This window comes from Microcaecilia unicolor, chromosome 9, assembly GCF_901765095.1.
Source record: "Microcaecilia unicolor chromosome 9, aMicUni1.1, whole genome shotgun sequence".
NCBI lineage: Eukaryota > Metazoa > Chordata > Amphibia > Gymnophiona > Siphonopidae > Microcaecilia > Microcaecilia unicolor.
This window is the reverse complement of record NC_044039.1, coordinates 193024269-193042189: the sequence shown is the minus strand read 5'-3', so window position 1 is coordinate 193042189 and position 17921 is coordinate 193024269. Positions and strand designations below refer to the sequence as shown.

At 49.3% G+C, this 17921-nt stretch overlaps 1 protein-coding gene across 2 annotated transcripts in view; it reads left to right on the top strand.

Annotated features, from left to right (window-relative positions):
- Positions 1-17921, top strand: part of DYNC1H1 (dynein cytoplasmic 1 heavy chain 1) — a 415182-nt gene that overhangs the window by 162789 nt on the left and 234472 nt on the right. The window lies entirely within an intron of this gene.

Below are 17921 nucleotides of genomic sequence, written 5' to 3'. Positions count from 1 at the left end.
CCATCTGTTGTCTCAGGCACAGCTTAGGTTGTGAGCCCACTGGAACATAGAAATAACTTGTTTACCTGATTGTAACTTGTCTCGAGGTCAGATTTAGAAAAGTTGAGTAAATCTGAAATCCAAATTCAGTCCAGCCTTGTGAACCTGGAGATCTTTATTGAGGAAAGCATAATTCTAAGCTTCCTTAGCGTTCCTCCATACCAGCCCAGGAACTGACTGGATGGGTTATGCACTCCTTCCAACTAGTAGAGACTGAGAACTCTGACTCTAGAGCCCTGGCCAACTAGCCCTAGATTCTGTATTCTCAGTCTTCAGCAATTTATAGTGGGATTCTTTTTTTCTTTTCTATTTTTTTTTCTATGCACCAGCAAATTCTGACATTAGTGGTTGATCTCTGGCTTCCTCTCGGTCAGCTTCAGGGGTGTGACACCTGGGGGTACTGGGTCCCTCCCCCTAGGTTCCTCTTGTTGCCCCCAGCAGCACCTTTGATGTTAGAGCTGGGGAGTGCTCAATCTCTCCAGTGGGAGAGTATTGTAGCTAGTGGAGAGGCAGCCATTGATTAAAAAACAAAAACCTGAGCTCAGGTCAGAAAAGGTGCGAACGAGCAGAGCAGCTCATTCTTTGCCACCACTTCAGTACACAGTATTGCTCTGGGTGGTGAGTGTCTGTCATTTCTTTGAAGGAAAAAAAATTGAAACTTGGAGCCACGAAGGGAGCCAATGACAAGAGCTGCACCATGTCGGAAAAGCTGAGGAGGTGTGCTGTCTCAGTTCCAGGGGGTGGAGCATCAGGCACGTGTAAATTCTGCACCGCGTTAGAGTCTTCGGTGGTTCCCGGTTCGGCTCTCTCGTTTTCTGTGATGCCGGTAGTGGTTCCCTCTACTTCCTCTTCCTCTGCAGTTCGTTCAGTGGGGGGGGGGGGGGGGGGGGGGGGTGCTCCAGTTTTGGTGGGAACGGCCGCCATTTTGCCACTCCCTGCTGTTTCAGAATACCAGGCCTCTTTATTGGTTACTCCTCCTCCCCGTTTAGCTGTAGTGCCTTCCGAACAGATGGGAGTCCAGGAGGGAGGCTTCCCTCTGGAATTTGTATTACAAATGTATCAGGTCTTCTTGCTGAAGCAAGCAGGCCCTCTCCTTCTGGCGGGTCTGTCACCAAGCAAGTGATGCCTTGTAAGAGGATCAGAGGGTCCTGGGAGCTGGAGGTGGATCAGACCTTGGACCAGGACTTGGACATACCGGTATCTCCCTTGCAGAGATGGTTGATTTGGATGAAAACCAGCTAGAGAACCCCGGTTCGTCTGACACGGTGGCAGAATCTTCACTCCCAGGTGAGAATCCATCAGTAGTTAGAATGTTTCACAAGGATGATTTACAGGAGCTCATCTCCTTAGTAGCTTCTACTTTACATTTTGAGGAGGACCAGCCTATGGTCCTGCAGGGATATAAGGTTAAAGGTATTAGACGTTCCAGGAAAACTTTCCCTATTCATCAGGATATTAGATATCATTCAGGCACATTGGATTGTTCCAGACTCTCCCTTTCAGCTTGCTAGGTCAATGGTTCGTATTTATCTGGTCCCGGATGCAGATAAGGCTCTTCTGAAGATTCCTGTGGTAGACACTGTAGTCTCGGCGGTCACTAAGTGCAATATGGTTCTGGTAGATGGAGGCACGGCTCTTCAGGATGTTCAGAATCGCAGGGTTGAGGCTGTGTTGAAAAGTAGTTGTGATGTCTCTTCCTTAGCGGTTCAGGCAGCTATTTGTGGCTCCTTGGTGGCTAGAGCATGCTTTCGGTGGGCCGAGAGAGTCTTGGACAGGCCTTCCGATGATTTGGCCTCTATAGATACAGAGATGGCCAAAATTGAGATGGGTTCTGCCTTTTTGGCTGATACCTTGTATGATTTGCTGAGAGCTTCTTCTAAATCTATGGCCTTAGAGGTAGCGGCTCGCCAGTCTCTTTGGTTAAGAGGTTTGGTCAGCGGATGCGGCTTGAAAGTCCAAGTTAAGCAAATTCCCTTTCAAGGGTGCCTTTTTGTTTGGAGACAAATTAGACAAGTTGGTCTGCAGTTTGGGGGATACGAAAGTCCGTTGTCTTCCAGAAGATCGTCCTGGAGCCTCTTCTCTGTTGTTTTGCCTGTCTTAGGCTCTTCCTCTGGTTCTGAGAATCAGTGCAAATTGCATACATTGGATGTCAAGAGAGTTCTTAAGCACTTTCTATGAGGTACTGAGGTGTTCCGACGTTCAGACCGTCTGTTTCTTATAGGAGGCTCCCGTAAGGGGTTGGTGGCCTCTAGGCGGCTTAAGGAGATGATAGCTTCCGCTTACTTTCTCGCTGGCAAGCAAATCCCGGAGGGAGTCAAGGCCCACTCTTTTAGGGGACAGGGGGCTTCTTGGGCGGAACATTTTCTAGTGCCACCTTTGGACATTTTGTAAGGCAGTGACTTGGTCTTCCTTGTGTTCTTTCTGCAAGCACTACAGGTTTATTTGTTTATTTGCGACATTTATATCCCACATTATCCCAAACAAGTTTGAGTTCAATGTGGCTTACAATAAACAGTATAGGATACATAACAAAGAATAATGAATGGGAAAGTAATTTGTTGTAACAATCCAATTTTACAACACAGTATCATAAACATACTAGGATAGCTATGAATGTTTAACATTTAGAAAATCTATTATGAATGAGAAATTGTACATGAAGCAAAGAGAAAGTTAATGGTAAATAGAGTAATAACCAATTCAGGTAATAATTAGTTGTTTCAGATATGGTTGTTCTTTGCGAGGGTTTGTTTGCATAGGAACGATTTGAGGATTTTGCGGAATCTAGTATATTCCTGTATGTTTCTTATTTTGGTTGGTAAGGAGTTCCACCATTTGTTTCCTGGGTAAGAGAAGTCTGCAGAGTGGACAGTCTTGTAGATCACTTTTTTGCAATTTGGGAGGTGTAGTCTGAGATAGGTTGGACGTGCAGTGTCGTCAAGATGCAATTTTTTTGTGAGAGGGTTCTCACGGCAGCCTTTCTAGGGACCCTCCCTTAGAGTACTGCTTTACTTCCCATCAGTCAGTTCCTGAGCCAGTCTAGAGGGATGCTAAGGAAGGAGAAATTAGTTCTCACTTGCTAATTTGCTTTCCTTTAGTCCCTCCGGACTGGCCCAGGTCCCACCTGATTTTCATTGTTGTTAGTATTAAAGGTAGTTTGTTGATTGATTTTTTGTTTTTGGTTACTTTCGCATATTGGTTCTGGAATGCAGCTGCTTTGTGTGTTTGTTAAAAACAAAAACATATGAGGCGCAATTTGCCAGATATCTCTGTGAATGTGCAGCACAGTGGGTGTGTGTAATTTCTGGCACATTATTGTTCTAATTGCCTGGCTACTCAGACTCCCGGTGGCACAGAATAGTTTTTATTTCTTTCCTCCTCCTGCTTTATCTATATACTGAATCTAGGGCTAGTTGGCCAGGGTGCTTATTGGCTCTCTAGAGTCAGAGTTCTCAGTTTCCACCTACTGGAAGGAGTGCATAACCCATCAGTCAGTTCCTGGGCCGGTCCGGAGGGACTGAAGGAAAGCAAATTAGCAGGTGAGATCTAATTTCTCCTTAAGTAGAGGGTTAAGGAAATTTGTAACTGCACTGTGTAGCTCTGAATAATACAGAGGTTTGCATGGATATTAACTAGTCAGGGCTATAATAACAAAGGAGTATGTTAACCATTGTACAGTCTCCGTTCTTGGCATTGAACCACTATGCTTTACTAACTGCCATTGCTTCTACTTCAACCACTATCTCCTAAGCTGCTGCATTTTGAGCAGCTGCCACTGTTATCCTCCACTTCTGATTAACCGAAGTGTTTTAAAGCCATTCTATAATACTGGTTAACATCTTCAATGAATATTCATAATAGAAATAATTTTGTAGTGGCCCATGCAGATGCATGTTACACTTAATGTTAAGTGCATGTCTCTCTTCTACTCATTGTAGAGAGCTGCTGAGAAAGGTTTGACTTTTGTGGATGGTACCAAAATCTATTACAGGATTGATAGCCTGGCAAGTGTAGAGTTTGGCAGCTAAAATTTAATACTAAAATGCAGGGTTGTGCATTTGAGCTGTAAAAACCCAAGGGAGCAATTCAGTATAGATGTGAAGTTCTGTACAAAAAAAGAATGGGATCTGGGGACGATTGATCTTAGGTAGTCAAATAGTAGGTAAGGCGATGATAACGCTAAAAGGATGCTTCAGTGATTTAAGAGTGATCAACAGGAAAAAGGAAATGCTAGTGCCTCTTGATAAACCTTTGAGACCTCAATTGGGTTCATGTATGCAGATCCGGAGAATGCACCTTTAGATAGGAGAAACTGGATGTAGTCTATCCGAGGGGCAGCTATTAAAGCATATGGTGTCATATTTGGAAAAACAAGATAAGAAAGCGCCAAACCCTTATGCAGAAAACTACATTGGCTCCCAGTCAAAGGACGAATTGAGTTCAAAATCTGCACCCTGGCTCATAAAATTATTCATGGCGAAGCCCCGGCCTACATGACAGATCTCATAGATTTACCAACCAAGAACACAAACAGGTCAGCACACACGTACCTAAATCTCCACTACCCAAGCTGCAAAGGAATAAAATATAAATTAACATATGCATCCAGCTTCTCCTACGTAAGCACGCAACTATGGAATGCACTACCAAACGTCATGAAAACAAAGCACGACCTAACAAACTTCCAGAAATCATTAAAAACCAATTTGTTTGAAAAGGCATACCATAATGATCCAACCTAGTCACCTGAACCCTACAACACAATGAAACCTATACCAGATCTGGACAAAACTTAACTCTCCCTCCTTGACTATCTAATTCGCTCTGTCACTTATGTAACTTTAATGCAATACCATTCTGTATTTCTCTAACCGGAATTGGAAATCGCCAATACGCTACTTTGTAAGCCACATTGAACCTGCAAATAGGTGGGAAAATGTGGGATACAAATGCAACAAATAAATAAATAAAGCATATGGGGATAGACTCAAAGAACAAAAAGTATATACCTTGGAGGTATTTAAGAATGTATTCCTTATCGTCTTACCAGACCAGTCCAGGTGCTTGGAGACTGAGAACTAATGAGCTGTGATGTTCTGCATTAATCTGTGCATTAGCTTGGCCAGCCAGTATTTCTCAGTTTAAAGCAGGTGATAGTTCTGACATCCTGTGCAGTAGCGCTGTCCAATTTGCTTTTAAAAAAAAAAAAAACAATAAGTAGATAGTGAGCTTTAAGGGTGATTCTTCTGAGAAACTTAAAAGAAAAAAAAAAAAGCTTGTTGCCAATTTTTTTTTTTCAGTTTTAAGCTGTCTCTCTTACCTTGGGGTGTTATACCTGGAGGTTCCAACCCCCCATCCCTTCTAAATTTCAGAGGATAGGTGTCTTCTGCCTCAGTTTTTCTTTTGAGCAGGAAATTCCTAGAGTGCACAGACTAACTTAACTAATGAGAGTGGGGACCATTTTAAGGGCATTTTTTAAAGGGATCCAACCAGTTGTTAACATGGAAATTGCCCCACACAGAGCAGCTAATAAGTAGAAATTAGGCCTTACCTGCTAATTTGCTTTCCTTTAATCCCTCCTGACCAGCCCAGGATTGGACTGATGGGTTGTGCTCACCTTCCAGCAGGTTGGAGACTGAGAAAAAACTCTGACTCTAGCGAGCCAATAGGAGCCCTGGTCACGTGACCCTAGCCTCAGTATTTGAATAACAAAGCAGAAAGAAGAAGAACAATACATTCTGTGCCTCAAGGAATTCCAGCAACCAGGGAGCACTATTGCGAACGTGCTCTAATAAAGGCACACCGACAACTCTCACCAGAGCAGCGTTATGGCCTTATCTTAATGGCTCACCACATACCCTCAGCAGAGCAGTGGTATGGCCTCACTGAAATGGCTCACCACGTACCCTAACCAGAGCAGCGGTATGGCCTCACTGAAATGGCTCACCACGTACCCTAACCAGAGCAGCGGTATGGCCTTAACAGAATATCAATGATTTTTTTTTTTTTAACTACCTAGCAAAAAACAGCTCTGCAAACACATACATAGAACATGCAAACCTAGACAGAAAGCTAGAACAGGGAGGGACCTGGGCCGGTCCGGAGGGATTAAAGGAAAGCAAATTAGCAGGTAAGGCCTAATTTCTACTTCCTTAGCATCCCTCCGGACCGGCCCAGGATTGGACTGATGGGACGTAACAAAGCAGTAGTCCTATGGGAGGGACCCTAGCAAACCCGCTGTGAGCACTCAGGATGCAAAGACCGCTTCCTGTTTAGACTGAACATCGAGTCTGTAATGTTTAGAAAATGAATGAAGAGAGGACCAAGTCGCAGCCTTACAAATCTCCGCAGGCGGTACCAAGGAACACTCGGCCCAGGACGCTGCTTGACCTCTAGTCGAATGAGCTTTAACAGCTTCTGGGACTGCTTTACCTGCCAGAAGGTAGGCCGACGCTATCATCTCTTTAATCCACCTTGACAATGTGGGTTTAGAAGCCGACAACCCCTTACGGTGACCGGCTATGAGTAGAAAAACACGGTCCGTGCGCTGAAAGCCCTCAAACTGAGAGATATCGCTTAAGCACTCTCTTAACATCCAGAGTATGCAACCGTCTCTGCTCCTGCGTCCCTGAGGCCAATCCCAGAACTGGAAGAAAAATGGACTGGGACAGATGAAACCGAGACAATACCTTAGGCAAAAAGGAAGGAACAGGACGAAGCACTACTCGCTCCTTAGAAAATTCCAGAAAAGGAGCCCTACAGGAAAAAGCTTGCAACTCCGAGACCCTCCTAGCTGAGGCAATAGCCACCAAAAACACTGTCTTAAGAGTCAAATCTTTCAAAGAGCATGATTGCAACGGCTCAAAAGGTGGCTTCGTCAGAGACGAAAGAACGACATTAAGATCCCAAGATGGAAATACTGATCTTATCGGAGGACGAAGAAGACTGACTCCCTTCAAAAAACAGACATCAGGAAGACTGGCGAAAGATTTTCCCCGAATCCGACCTCTGAAACAAGAAAGAGCTGCCGCTTGCACCTTAAGAGAGGAAAGAGATAGACCTTTATGAAAACCTCGTTGAAGAAAATCTGAGGTACGGATTCCCGAAACGGAAGAATGCTAGATTCTGCACACCATGCCTCAAAAATCCTCCAAGTGCGAATGTAGTTTAGAGAAGTGGAACGCCGACGAGACCGAAGCATGGTGGAAATCACTGGTGCTGAAAAACCTTGTTTAGTTAAACGGGCTCGTTCAAGAGCCAAGCCGTAAGACAAAATCGAGCCGGATCTGGATGTAGAATGGGCCCCTGTACCAGCAGAGCCCTGTGAACTGGGAGCCGAAGAGGAGCCGCCACCGACAGACGTTGCAGATCTGCGTACCAAGGACGCCGAGGCCAGTCCGGTGCCTCCAAAATTACCGGTCCTCCGTGTTCCTCGATCTTCTGAAGGAGTCAACCTACGAGCGGCCAAGGAGGAAACGCGTAGAGAAGGTCGGAGGGCCACTGCTGCAAGAGAGTGACTACCCCTGCTTCCCTTGCATCCCTTCGGCGACTGAAGAATCGAGGTACCTTCGAGTTGAGACTAGTGGCGAACAGATCTAGAACTGGAGTGCCCTAGCGATCCACTATCAACTGAAACGCCAGAGCACTGAGAGCCCATTCTCCCGGATCGAGAGTGTGGCGACTGAGAAAGTCGGCTTGAACGTTCTCCACTCCTGCTACAGTTGAAGCTGAAATGGCCGAGAGATGAACCTCTGCCCAGGCGAGGAGAGTCTCCACCTCCCGACACAGGAGACGGCATCTCGTTCCCCCCTGACGGTTGACATAGGCGACTGCCGAGGCATTGTCCGAAAGAACTCGCACCGCTTTGCCTATCAGGAGAGGAGTAAAGTGCTGCAGAGCTAAACGGATCGCTCTTGTCTCCAGAAAGTTGATTGACTGAACTGCTTCCAGACAAGACCAGAGTCCCTGGATCCATTTGCGTAGGCAATGCGCCCCCCAGCCTCGGAGACTGGCATCTGTTGTTAACGGTATCCACCGAGGCGATTCCAAAGGCATTCCTACTGTGAGATTCTTCATCCGCAGCCACCAAAACAGAGAGCTGCGTTCTCGGTGGCGAAGAGGCAGACGCCTCAGTAGAGAGTCCCTCTGAGATGACCATCGGGATAGAAGGGTCCACTGAAGAGGACGCATATGAAGCCTGGCCCAGGGCACTACCTCTATAGTGGCTGCCATGGACCCAAGAACCTGAAGATAATCCCGAGCACAGGGACGCTGCTGCTGAGGAAAATCCCGTATCTGATTCCGGAGCTTTACAATCCTGGCCTGTGGTAGAAAGACTCGACCGATGTCTGTATCAAATTTGATCCCCAAATACTCCAGAGACTGAGATGGAACTATCCGACTCTTGGCGACATTCACCACCCAACCTAGAGACTGCAAGAACTGCATCACTCGATCCGTGACACGACCACTCTCTTAATAAGACTTTGCTCTGATTACCCAATCGTCTAGGTATGGATGAACAAGGATCCCTTCTTTTCTGAGGGCCGTGGCCACCACTACCATAACTTTGGTAAAGGTGCGTGGAGCCGTCGCAAGACCGAAGGGTAGGGCGCGAAACTGGAAATGTTGCCCTAGAATTGCGAAGCGCAAGAACTTGTGGTGTGCCGGACGAATAGGAATATACAAATAGGCCTCCGTGAGATCCAAGGCTGTCAAATATTCTCCCTGGCGGACAGCCACTATGACCGATCGCAGGGTCTCCATGCGAAAGCTTGTGACTCTACTACTACTACTATTTAGCATTTCTATAGCGCTACAAGGCATACGCGATTGACCGCTTTGAGATCCAGAATAGGGCGAAAAGAGTCTTCGTTCTTGGGTACCACAAAATAAATAGAATACCGGCCTTGTCTGTACTCGGAAGGAGGGACTGGACAGATAGCCTGAAGATCTAAAAGCCTCTTTAGAGTGTCCCGAACCGCCTTCACTTTGAGAGGAGAGCGACAGGGAGACTCCAGAAAGGCGTCTGAAATAGGCCTTGCGAACTCTAAGGCACAACCGTCTCGAGGAACCTCCAAGACCCACTGATCTGAAGTGATATGGGCCCACCTCTGATAAAACTGAGAAAGCCGAGCTCTGACAGGGACCAGAGGAGAGGCCCTCGCACCTTCATTGGGTAGGACGGGTCTGGGATCTAAAACCTGGATTGGAGAAACCCCTTCCTCTGCAAGAACCCCGAAAGGACTGAATCCTATTGTAAAAACGAGACCTGTGAGGTTGAAAACCCAGACCAGCCTGAAACCTACGGAAAACTCCCTGAACCTCTAGCAAACAAAGAACCTCGGCCAGACAGACGAGGCCTATCTTGCGGTAGGCGCGTAACCTTAGCATCTCCTAAAGAATTAACCAACTTATCCAATTCTTCTCCAAATAAGAAAGAACCTGTAAAGGGAAACTTGCTCAACTTTGACTTGGAGGCCGCGTCCGCCGACCAACCCTTCAACCACAAAGATCGACGAGCAGCGACCCCCAAAGCCAACAACTTAGAAGATGCTCGGAGTAAATCATACAGGGCATCAGCCAGAAAAGCCGCCCCCGACTCAATCCTGGCCACCTCCAAATCAATAGCTTGCAGATCATCCGAAGTCCTGCCCAGGACTCTCTCTGCCCATTTAAAACAGTCTCTAGCGACTAAGGAACCACAAATGGCAGCCTGCACTGCCAAGGAAGAAACATCAAAACTATTCCTGAGCAGAGAATCCAGCCTTCCATATCATCATGCTGATCAATCCATAGACTGGTGGTTGTGTCCATCTACCAGCAGATGGAGATAGAGAGCAATACTTTTGCCTCCCTATATGTGGTCATGTGCTGCCGGAAACTCCTCAGTATGTTCTCTATCTTAGCAGGTGGTGGTCACACACAGCAGCAGCTCTGGCTAGGTCTCCAAGCCTAATCTTTAGGTTTTGTTGAGTACCTGGGGTTGAGGGCTCTTCTTGAGCAAGTGCAAACCTGGTGGTGCCAGGTCCCTCCTTTTCTCCCCCCTCCTGCTGGCTCCGTTGGAAAAAAAAAATTTGGACGTCCTTTAGGGGCGTTTATTTCAACGTTTATATCAGCGTTTATTGCAGCTGCTCACTGGGACACCAGTTCGTTACAGCTTGGAGCGAGAAGCAGGTAATTTTTACCTTTTGTAGCGGGCAGGGGGTTCCCCGATTGGTCTCCACGTGGCCTATGGCGTCGGAGGGCGAGGGTGCGAAGAATCGCTCCCCGGACCGCATGTGCCTTTTTTGGGCGTCAGTTGGGAGGCCGGTCAGTGTCCCGGTTCTTCCTCCGGTGTGGCGGTTTTTCCCGCCCATCTCCCGCTGCTCGCCCCCCCCCCATTTTGGCCGGCCACTCTGCTCGGACGGCTTCTTCTTGGGCCGCCCTCCAGGTGGGAGACGTTAATGCTAAGGTCGCCCTTGATTCGGGCGACGGCAAGAAAGCGGCCAAAGTTAAGCGCCGTTCTTCCCGCGCGGCTCCTTCTCGGAGTTTCGCGCCGGACGCCATTTTGGATGTGCAGCATGTTTCTTCCCCGCTGTCGCGAGCGCCGGTTGAGGGTGCGTCTAGGGCCGTGGCCCAGGCTGCAGAAGTGCACAGTCTGGGGGGTTTCTCCCCTGAGTTCATTTTGCTGCTGCATCAGGCCTTCCTTATGCAAAACGCTGCCCCTGCTCCCTTGTCCGATAAAGGGGTTGAGGCCTCCGGAAGCAAACGCCCTCGGGTGGATTTCCAGGCCCTAGAGGACTCTGTCTTCTCTGATGTAGATGAGGGCAGCGTATCTGAGTTCTCCCAACGGTCCTTTGGGGATTCCTTGGAGGAGACGGATTCCCGCTCGGATGGAGCGGATGACCCCTCTGCAGCGCGGATCTTTCGCTCAGAGGATTTGCCCAACCTGTTAGTGCAGGCCATGAGCATTTTGAAGATTTCCTCTCCGGAGGATGTCTCTCCCTCAGCCTCTGTTGGCTCCGCCATTATGCTGGGGACGAAGCGCCCGCCTAGAACCTTCCACGTGCATGAGGCCATGCGCACCTTGATTTCGGCTCAATGGGATGTCCCAGAAGCGAGCCTGAAAGTGGCTAGGGCTATGTCCCGCCTCTATCCTCTGCCTGAAGGTGAACGGGAGGCCTTTCTTTGGCCTACCGTGGATTCTTTAATCACTGCGGTGACTAAGAAAACGGCATTGCCGGTGGAAGGTGGCACGGCCCTAAAGGACGCCCAAGACAGAAGATTGGAGGCTGCCTTAAGGTCGTCCTTCGAGGCGGCTGCTTTAAGTTTGCAGGCCTCAGTTTGCGGCTCCTATGTGGCCAGGGCGTGCCTGACGATTGTGCAGCGGGTTTCCCCCTCGGATCCTTCCTTGAGGGCTGATTGGCCGGTCCTGGAATCGGGCTTGGCTTATTTGGCAGACTTGCTGTATGATGTCTTGAGAGCCTCGGCTAAAGGTATGGCTCAGACAGTCTCTGCACGGCGTTGGCTTTGGCTGAAGCATTGGTCTGCTGACCACGCCTCTAAGTCTCGCCTGGCTAAGTTGCCTTTTAAAGGGAAGCTGCTCTTTGGGGTCGAGCTGGACAAAATTGTGACTGATCTCGGCACGTCTAAGGGCAAGAGGTTACCAGAGGTCAGGGCTCGGGCCAGTGGTGCCCGCCCCGGTTCCTCCAAAGGACGGTTTCAGGAAGCCCGTCGGTATCGCCCGGGCAAGTCGGGCTCCTCTGCCCCCTCTTCCTTCAAGAGGAACTTCTCACCCAAGCAGCATTCCTTTCGCAGAGACCGCCGTCCCGGAGGTGCGTCCTCCGGTCCTCCCCCAGGGTCTTGTACCCTGTGACGGGGCCCTGGTCCATGGCCCAGTGCAGATTGGAGGACGCCTGTCCTCGTTTCTGGGCGAGTGTACCAGGGTAACTTCAGACGCTTGGTTGCTGGAAGTCATCAGATACAGCTACAAGCTAGAGTTCTGCCGACCCTTAAGAGACGGGTTTGTGCACTCTCCCTGCAAGTCTCCGGTCAAAGCTGTGGCAGTGCAGCAGACTTTGGACAATCTGATCCGCCTGGGTGCGGTCGTTCTGGTGCCAGAAGATCAGCTTGGCAAGGGACGTTACTCCATTTACTTTGTGGTACCAAAGAAAGGAGGTTCTGTACAGCCTATCCTCGACCTCAAAGGGGTCAATCGGGCCTTGAAAGTTCGGCACTTCCGATTGGAGACTCTCCGCTCTGTTATAGCGGCAGTGAAGGCAGGGGAGTTCCTGGCATCCTTGGACATTAAGGAAGCTTACTTGCATATTCCCATCTGGCCTCTTCATCAACGCTTTCTGCGTTTTGCAGTCCTGGGCCGACAGTTCCAGTTCAGAGCCCTCCCGTTCAGGTTGGCTACTGCTCCGCGGACCTTCTCAAAAGTAATGGTGGTCATCGCGGCCTTCCTACGAAAGGAAGGAGTACAAGTCCATCCTTATCTGGACGACTGGTTGATCCGAGCCCCCTCTTATGCAGAGTGCGGCAGAGCTGTAGACCGGGTGATTGCTCTTTTGAGCTCCCTGGGGTGGATCATCAACTGGGAGAAAAGCCAGCTGCGCCCGACTCAGTCCCTGGAGTATCTGGGAGTTCGTTTCGACACCCAAGTGGGCAGAGTGTTCCTGCCAGACAATCAGATTGTCAAGCTTCAGGCTCAGGTGGACCAGTTCCTAGTAGCCTCTCCTCTTCGGGCTTGGGACTATGTGCAGCTGTTGGGCTCTATGACGGCCACGATGGAAGTAGTGCCCTGGGCCAGGGCTCATATGAGAACACTACAACTCTCTCTGCTGCAGCGCTGGACTCCAGTGTCAGAGGATTACGCTGTGCGCCTTCCCTTGGACCCAGCGGCACGCAAGGCGTTGAGCTGGTGGCTGAGAACAGACAAGTTGTCCGCAGGGATGGCTCTTTTGACCCCGGAGTGGGTTGTCGTCACGACAGGCGCCTCTTTGAGGGGCTGGGGAGCCCACTGCTTGGGAAGGACAGCGCAGGGGCTCTGGTCTCCTGTAGAGGCAAAGTGGTCTTTCAACCTCCTGGAACTCAGAGCCATTCGGTTGGCGCTTTTGGAGTTTCTCCCGGTACTGGCGTTGAAGCCAGTACGGGTCCTGTCGGACAATGCCACGGCTGTGGCCTATGTCAATCGCCAGGGAGGTACCAAGAGCGCCCCTCTAGCCAAGGAGGCCATGAATCTATGCCAGTGGGTGGAAGCGAACCTGGAACAGCTGTCGGCAGCCCACATTGCCGGAGTCATGAATGTCAAGGCGGACTTTCTCAGTCGCCATACCTTGGATCCTGGAGAGTGGCAGCTATAGGCTCAGGCGTTCTTGGACATCACGAAGCACTGGGGCCAGCTGAGCCTAGATCTGATGGCGTCATCGGCCAATTGCCAAGTGCCGCGCTTTTTCAGCAGAAGACGGGACCCTCGATCTCTGGGAGTAGATGCTCTTCTCCAACAGTGGCCGACACAGGAGCTTCTCTATGTTTTCCCGCCCTGGCCCATGTTGGGCAGGGTGCTAGACCGGGTGGCAAAGCATCCGGGCCGGATAATCCTGGTGGGTCCGGACTGGCCCAGACGTCCCTGGTATGCGGACTTGATCAGGCTCTCAGTGGATGGCCCTCTGCGGCTGCCAGCGGGGCTGGGCCTGTTGCATCAGGGACCCGTGCTGATGGAGGATCCCTCCCCCTTTGGTCTTACGGCCTGGCTATTGAGCGGCAGCGTCTGAGGAAGAAGGGCTTCTCAGACAAGGTCATCGCCACTATGCTAAGAGCGAGGAAGCGCTTTACTTCTACTGCTTACGCCAGGGTTTGGCGTACCTTTGCATCGTGGTGTGAGGCAGGCTCACTTTCTCCCTTTCACTGCTCCAATTTCTTCAGTGTTGGCGTTCCTGCAAGAAGGTCTGGAGAAAGGCCTGTCGCTCAGTTCCCTTAAAGTCCAGGTAGCGGCTCTGGCTTGCTTCAGGGGTTGCCTGAAGGGTGCTTCCCTGGCCTCGCAGCCAGATGTGGTGCGCTTTCTCAAGGGAGTTAATCACGTACGCCCTCCTCTGCGCTCGGTGGTGCCTGCGTGGAATCTCAATTTGGTGCTAAGAGCCTTGCAGAAGCCGCCTTTTGAACCCTTGTCGAGGGCATCTCTGAAAGACCTGACGTTGAAAGCAGTCTTTTTGGTGGCTATCACTTCAGCCAGACGAGTTTCTGAGCTCCAGGCGCTATCATGTCGGGAACCCTTCCTGCAGTTCACTGAGACAGGAGTGTCTATTCGCACGGTGCCTTCCTTCCTGCCCAAGATTGTTTCTCACTTCCATGTGAATCAGCAGCTCTGCCTACCCTCCTTTCGTAGGGAGGACTACCCAGAGGAGTACTCTGCTCTCAAATATCTAGATGTGAGACGAGTCATCATCAGATACTTGGAAGTGACCAATGATTTCCGGAAGTCGGATCATCTGTTTCTGCTGTTCGCAGGTCCTCGTAAGGGTCTGCAGGCTGCCAAGCCTACAGTAGTACGATGGGTCAAGGAAACCATTGCAGCGGCTTATGTGGCCGCGGGGAAGATGCCGCCTATCCAGCTGAAGGCTCACTCCACTAGAGCAAAGGCGGCCTCGATGGCAGAGGCCGGGTCCGTCTCCTTGGAAGAGATTTGCAAGGCGGCAACTTGGGCATCGGCTCATACCTTCTCCAGGCATTACCGCTTGACTGTGGCTGCTCGGGCGGAGGCCCGGTTTGGAGCTTCAGTGTTGCGGTCAGGGATTTCTATGTCCTGCCCTGGGTGAGTACTGCTTTGGTACATCCCACCAGTCTATGGATTGATCAGCATGATGATATGGAAGGTAAAATGTATCATACCTGATAATTTTCTTTCCATTAATCATAGCTGATGAATCCATAGCCCCTCCCAGATATCTGTACTGTTTATATTCTGGTTGCATTTCAGGTTCAAGTTTAGTCTTCAGTTCCTGTTCAGGAGGACTTCGTGTTCAAGTTTTTTCAATTGGATTCTTCAGGAGTTGAGACGATTTTGTGTTACAGTGAGCTGCTGCATTCCTCTCCCCTCCGTTTTACGGGGCTGGATTGAGGCCTAAATTCTGCCGGCGCTCCCTCCCGCTTCGTGCGGCTGTAGGGCAGCTTTGTACCCCTCCCGCTTCGGCGGTGTTAGGGTCAGTCAGCTCCTGTTGCGGTTGCAGGATAAGCCAGATCCCCCCGCATCGGCGGGTGTGGTGTCCCTCCCCCGCTCCGCGGGGATGAGCTGGACGGATTCCCCTCCCCCACTTGTGTGGGGTTGAGCTGGGTTAATTCCCCTCCCCCGTTTCGGCGGTGGTGAGCTGGGCAGAGTGTCCCTTTGTGGGTGTAATTCTCTAAGTGCTGAGTCCTGCGGATGGAGCTTTGATATCGACATACTGTGGAGTTTCCGGCAGCACATGACCACATATAGGGAGGCAAAAGGATTGCTCTCTATCTTCACCTGCTGGTAGATGGACACAACCACCAGTGTATGGATTGATCAGCTATGATTAATGGAAAGAAAATTATCAGGTATGATACATAATTTTACCTTCTATCCTGAACATCCCGCAAAGCCGTTCCCCCATCCACGGGGACCGTATTGCGCTTAGTAACCGCCGACACCACTGCATCCACGACTGGCACCTTAAGCAGAGTCTTATCCGCTTCCGGAATCTGATAGAGATGAGCCATAGATCTAGTCGGACGAAAAGCTGCATTGGGAACCTCCCATTGCACTTTAATAACATCCCAAATGTCCTGATGCATGGGAAAAGTTTTGGCTGCGGATCTAGACCCCTTAATCAAGGAATCTACCTTTTGGGTTTGAGAAACCGGCGGAAGATCTTCAAAGTTCAACATAGATGAGACCATAGTTATAAGCTCCTGCAAATCATCTTTGTGAAAAATTCTAGCCACTGAAGGATCATCCCCCTGGACAAAAGATGCAGCCTCAGGATCTGCAGAGGAGAGGTCAGGATCATTCCAAACATTTTCTTCTAGATCTTCCTCTTCCTCCAAATAGGGCATTTCCTGATCGTCCCAAAAATCATCATGCAAAACACCTTCTCTAAATCTTTTAGGAGGTGGAGGAGCAGGTCTGCTAGAAACTCCTGCTTCAGCTCCTGCATCACCTTTGTGCATCAAAAAAGCCTGGTACATCTGGAGCACAAACTCAGGAGGAAAACCCCCTGCCTGAGTAGGCCCAGCCTGCACCAGAGCTCCTGAGGAAAGGGAATCCAAATTTGGAGCATTTACAGCTGAAGTCTTCATCTGTGAAGATGGAGAAGAATTCAAAATGGCCGCCGTTCGCGCCAAAATCGCTGTACCAGTGTCCGGGGGCGCGCCTGCCCCCTCCGCAACTACTGGCTCCGAGCGCGACGGTGAGGAGGCCGAAATCGCCGACTGACCTCCCGAAGAGGAATAAAGAACCGGACCCGACGTTCCACCTAGCGCCGTGCAATACTTGCAAGCGCCAGAAGAGGAAACCCCCCGACGCTGACAGACGGCGCATCGCTTGAGTTTTTCGGACATCGCAGTCACGCGCCTACGCGGTTCGCGCCAAAAATCCTTTTTTATTTTTTTTATAAAGGAGGGCCCCGCTAGCGTCTAAACTAGAAATTCACCCCTGAAAACGATCAGGCCAGCAAGAACAAGGTAACGCTGTTGAATCTTTCAGTGCCTTTTTTTTTTTTTTTTTTAACAGCCAGCACACATACAACTGTAACAACCAGAGCTGCCTGCTCGTTAGAGAAATGGGGAAAGAAAACTCCTTATTAATTTATTTAGTTAAATTTTAACCTGGCTGCCTCTCCCAAAGGTATTAACCCTTTGCTATTCAAAAGAGCAACCCTTCCCTTAGAAATTGAATTATCAGAAGGGAGGTGGGGAGGAAAAGGGGGAGGGACTCGGGACACCCGAGTATACCCCTGAGGCTGAAAGCTAATAAAGCTGGAAGTTCTAACAAGCCTCCAAAGAATTACTGTGGCACAGAGAAAAAGCTGACAAAAGCCAAAATAGAAGAGAAAAGGCTAAAAAGCAACCAAGAGAGACTAGTGGGCTCACTTCCTACCTGCTGGGAGACTGAGAAAATACTGAGGCTAGGGTCACATGACCAGGGCTCCTATTGGCTCGCTAGAGTCAGAGTTTTTTCTCAGTCTCCAACCTGCTGGAAGGCGAGCACAACCCATCAGGCCAATCCTTGGCCGGTCCGGGGGGATGCTAAGGAATAAATATTGCCACTGTAATTATGGATAGTCGCAAGAATGTAATTTACCTGGGTGAGAACTATGCATATTTAATTAAATATTCAAGTATTCATAGTTCCTTTTTCTAGCCTCATCTCTAGACACAGCAGGGGCAGAGTACATAGCTACTTTTGTACACGTGTATGTTAGTGAATCTCTTTTTTTTCTATTTGAAGATTGGCTATCAAGCATTTAGATATGGAAGTTCCTATATATTTTGCTATTCAGCTTAGTGAAGATGGCTCACTTCATGATTTGCTACAAAGACTTCTGCCTTTTTCCTCACAGGTGGGGAGAAGGTAGTCTAGTGGTTAGAACACTTTATTTTTGTCATTTATACCCCACATTATCCCTAACATACTCAAGTTCAGTGTGGCTTACAATAAATAAAACGAGTAAAGTAATCATACATGTAAAATAAGAGAGAGTTAAGAACTAAATAATAGCTCATTGTTAGCTAGTAACAAACTACCATACGTCAATGGGTAGGAATCTGTCACAGAGGAAAGCTTTGTTTCTTTTGTGAAATGCCAAATAATCAGGTTAACATCTGATTGCAATAGGCAGAGTTCCACCATTTAGCACCATGATATCTAAAATCAGCAGATG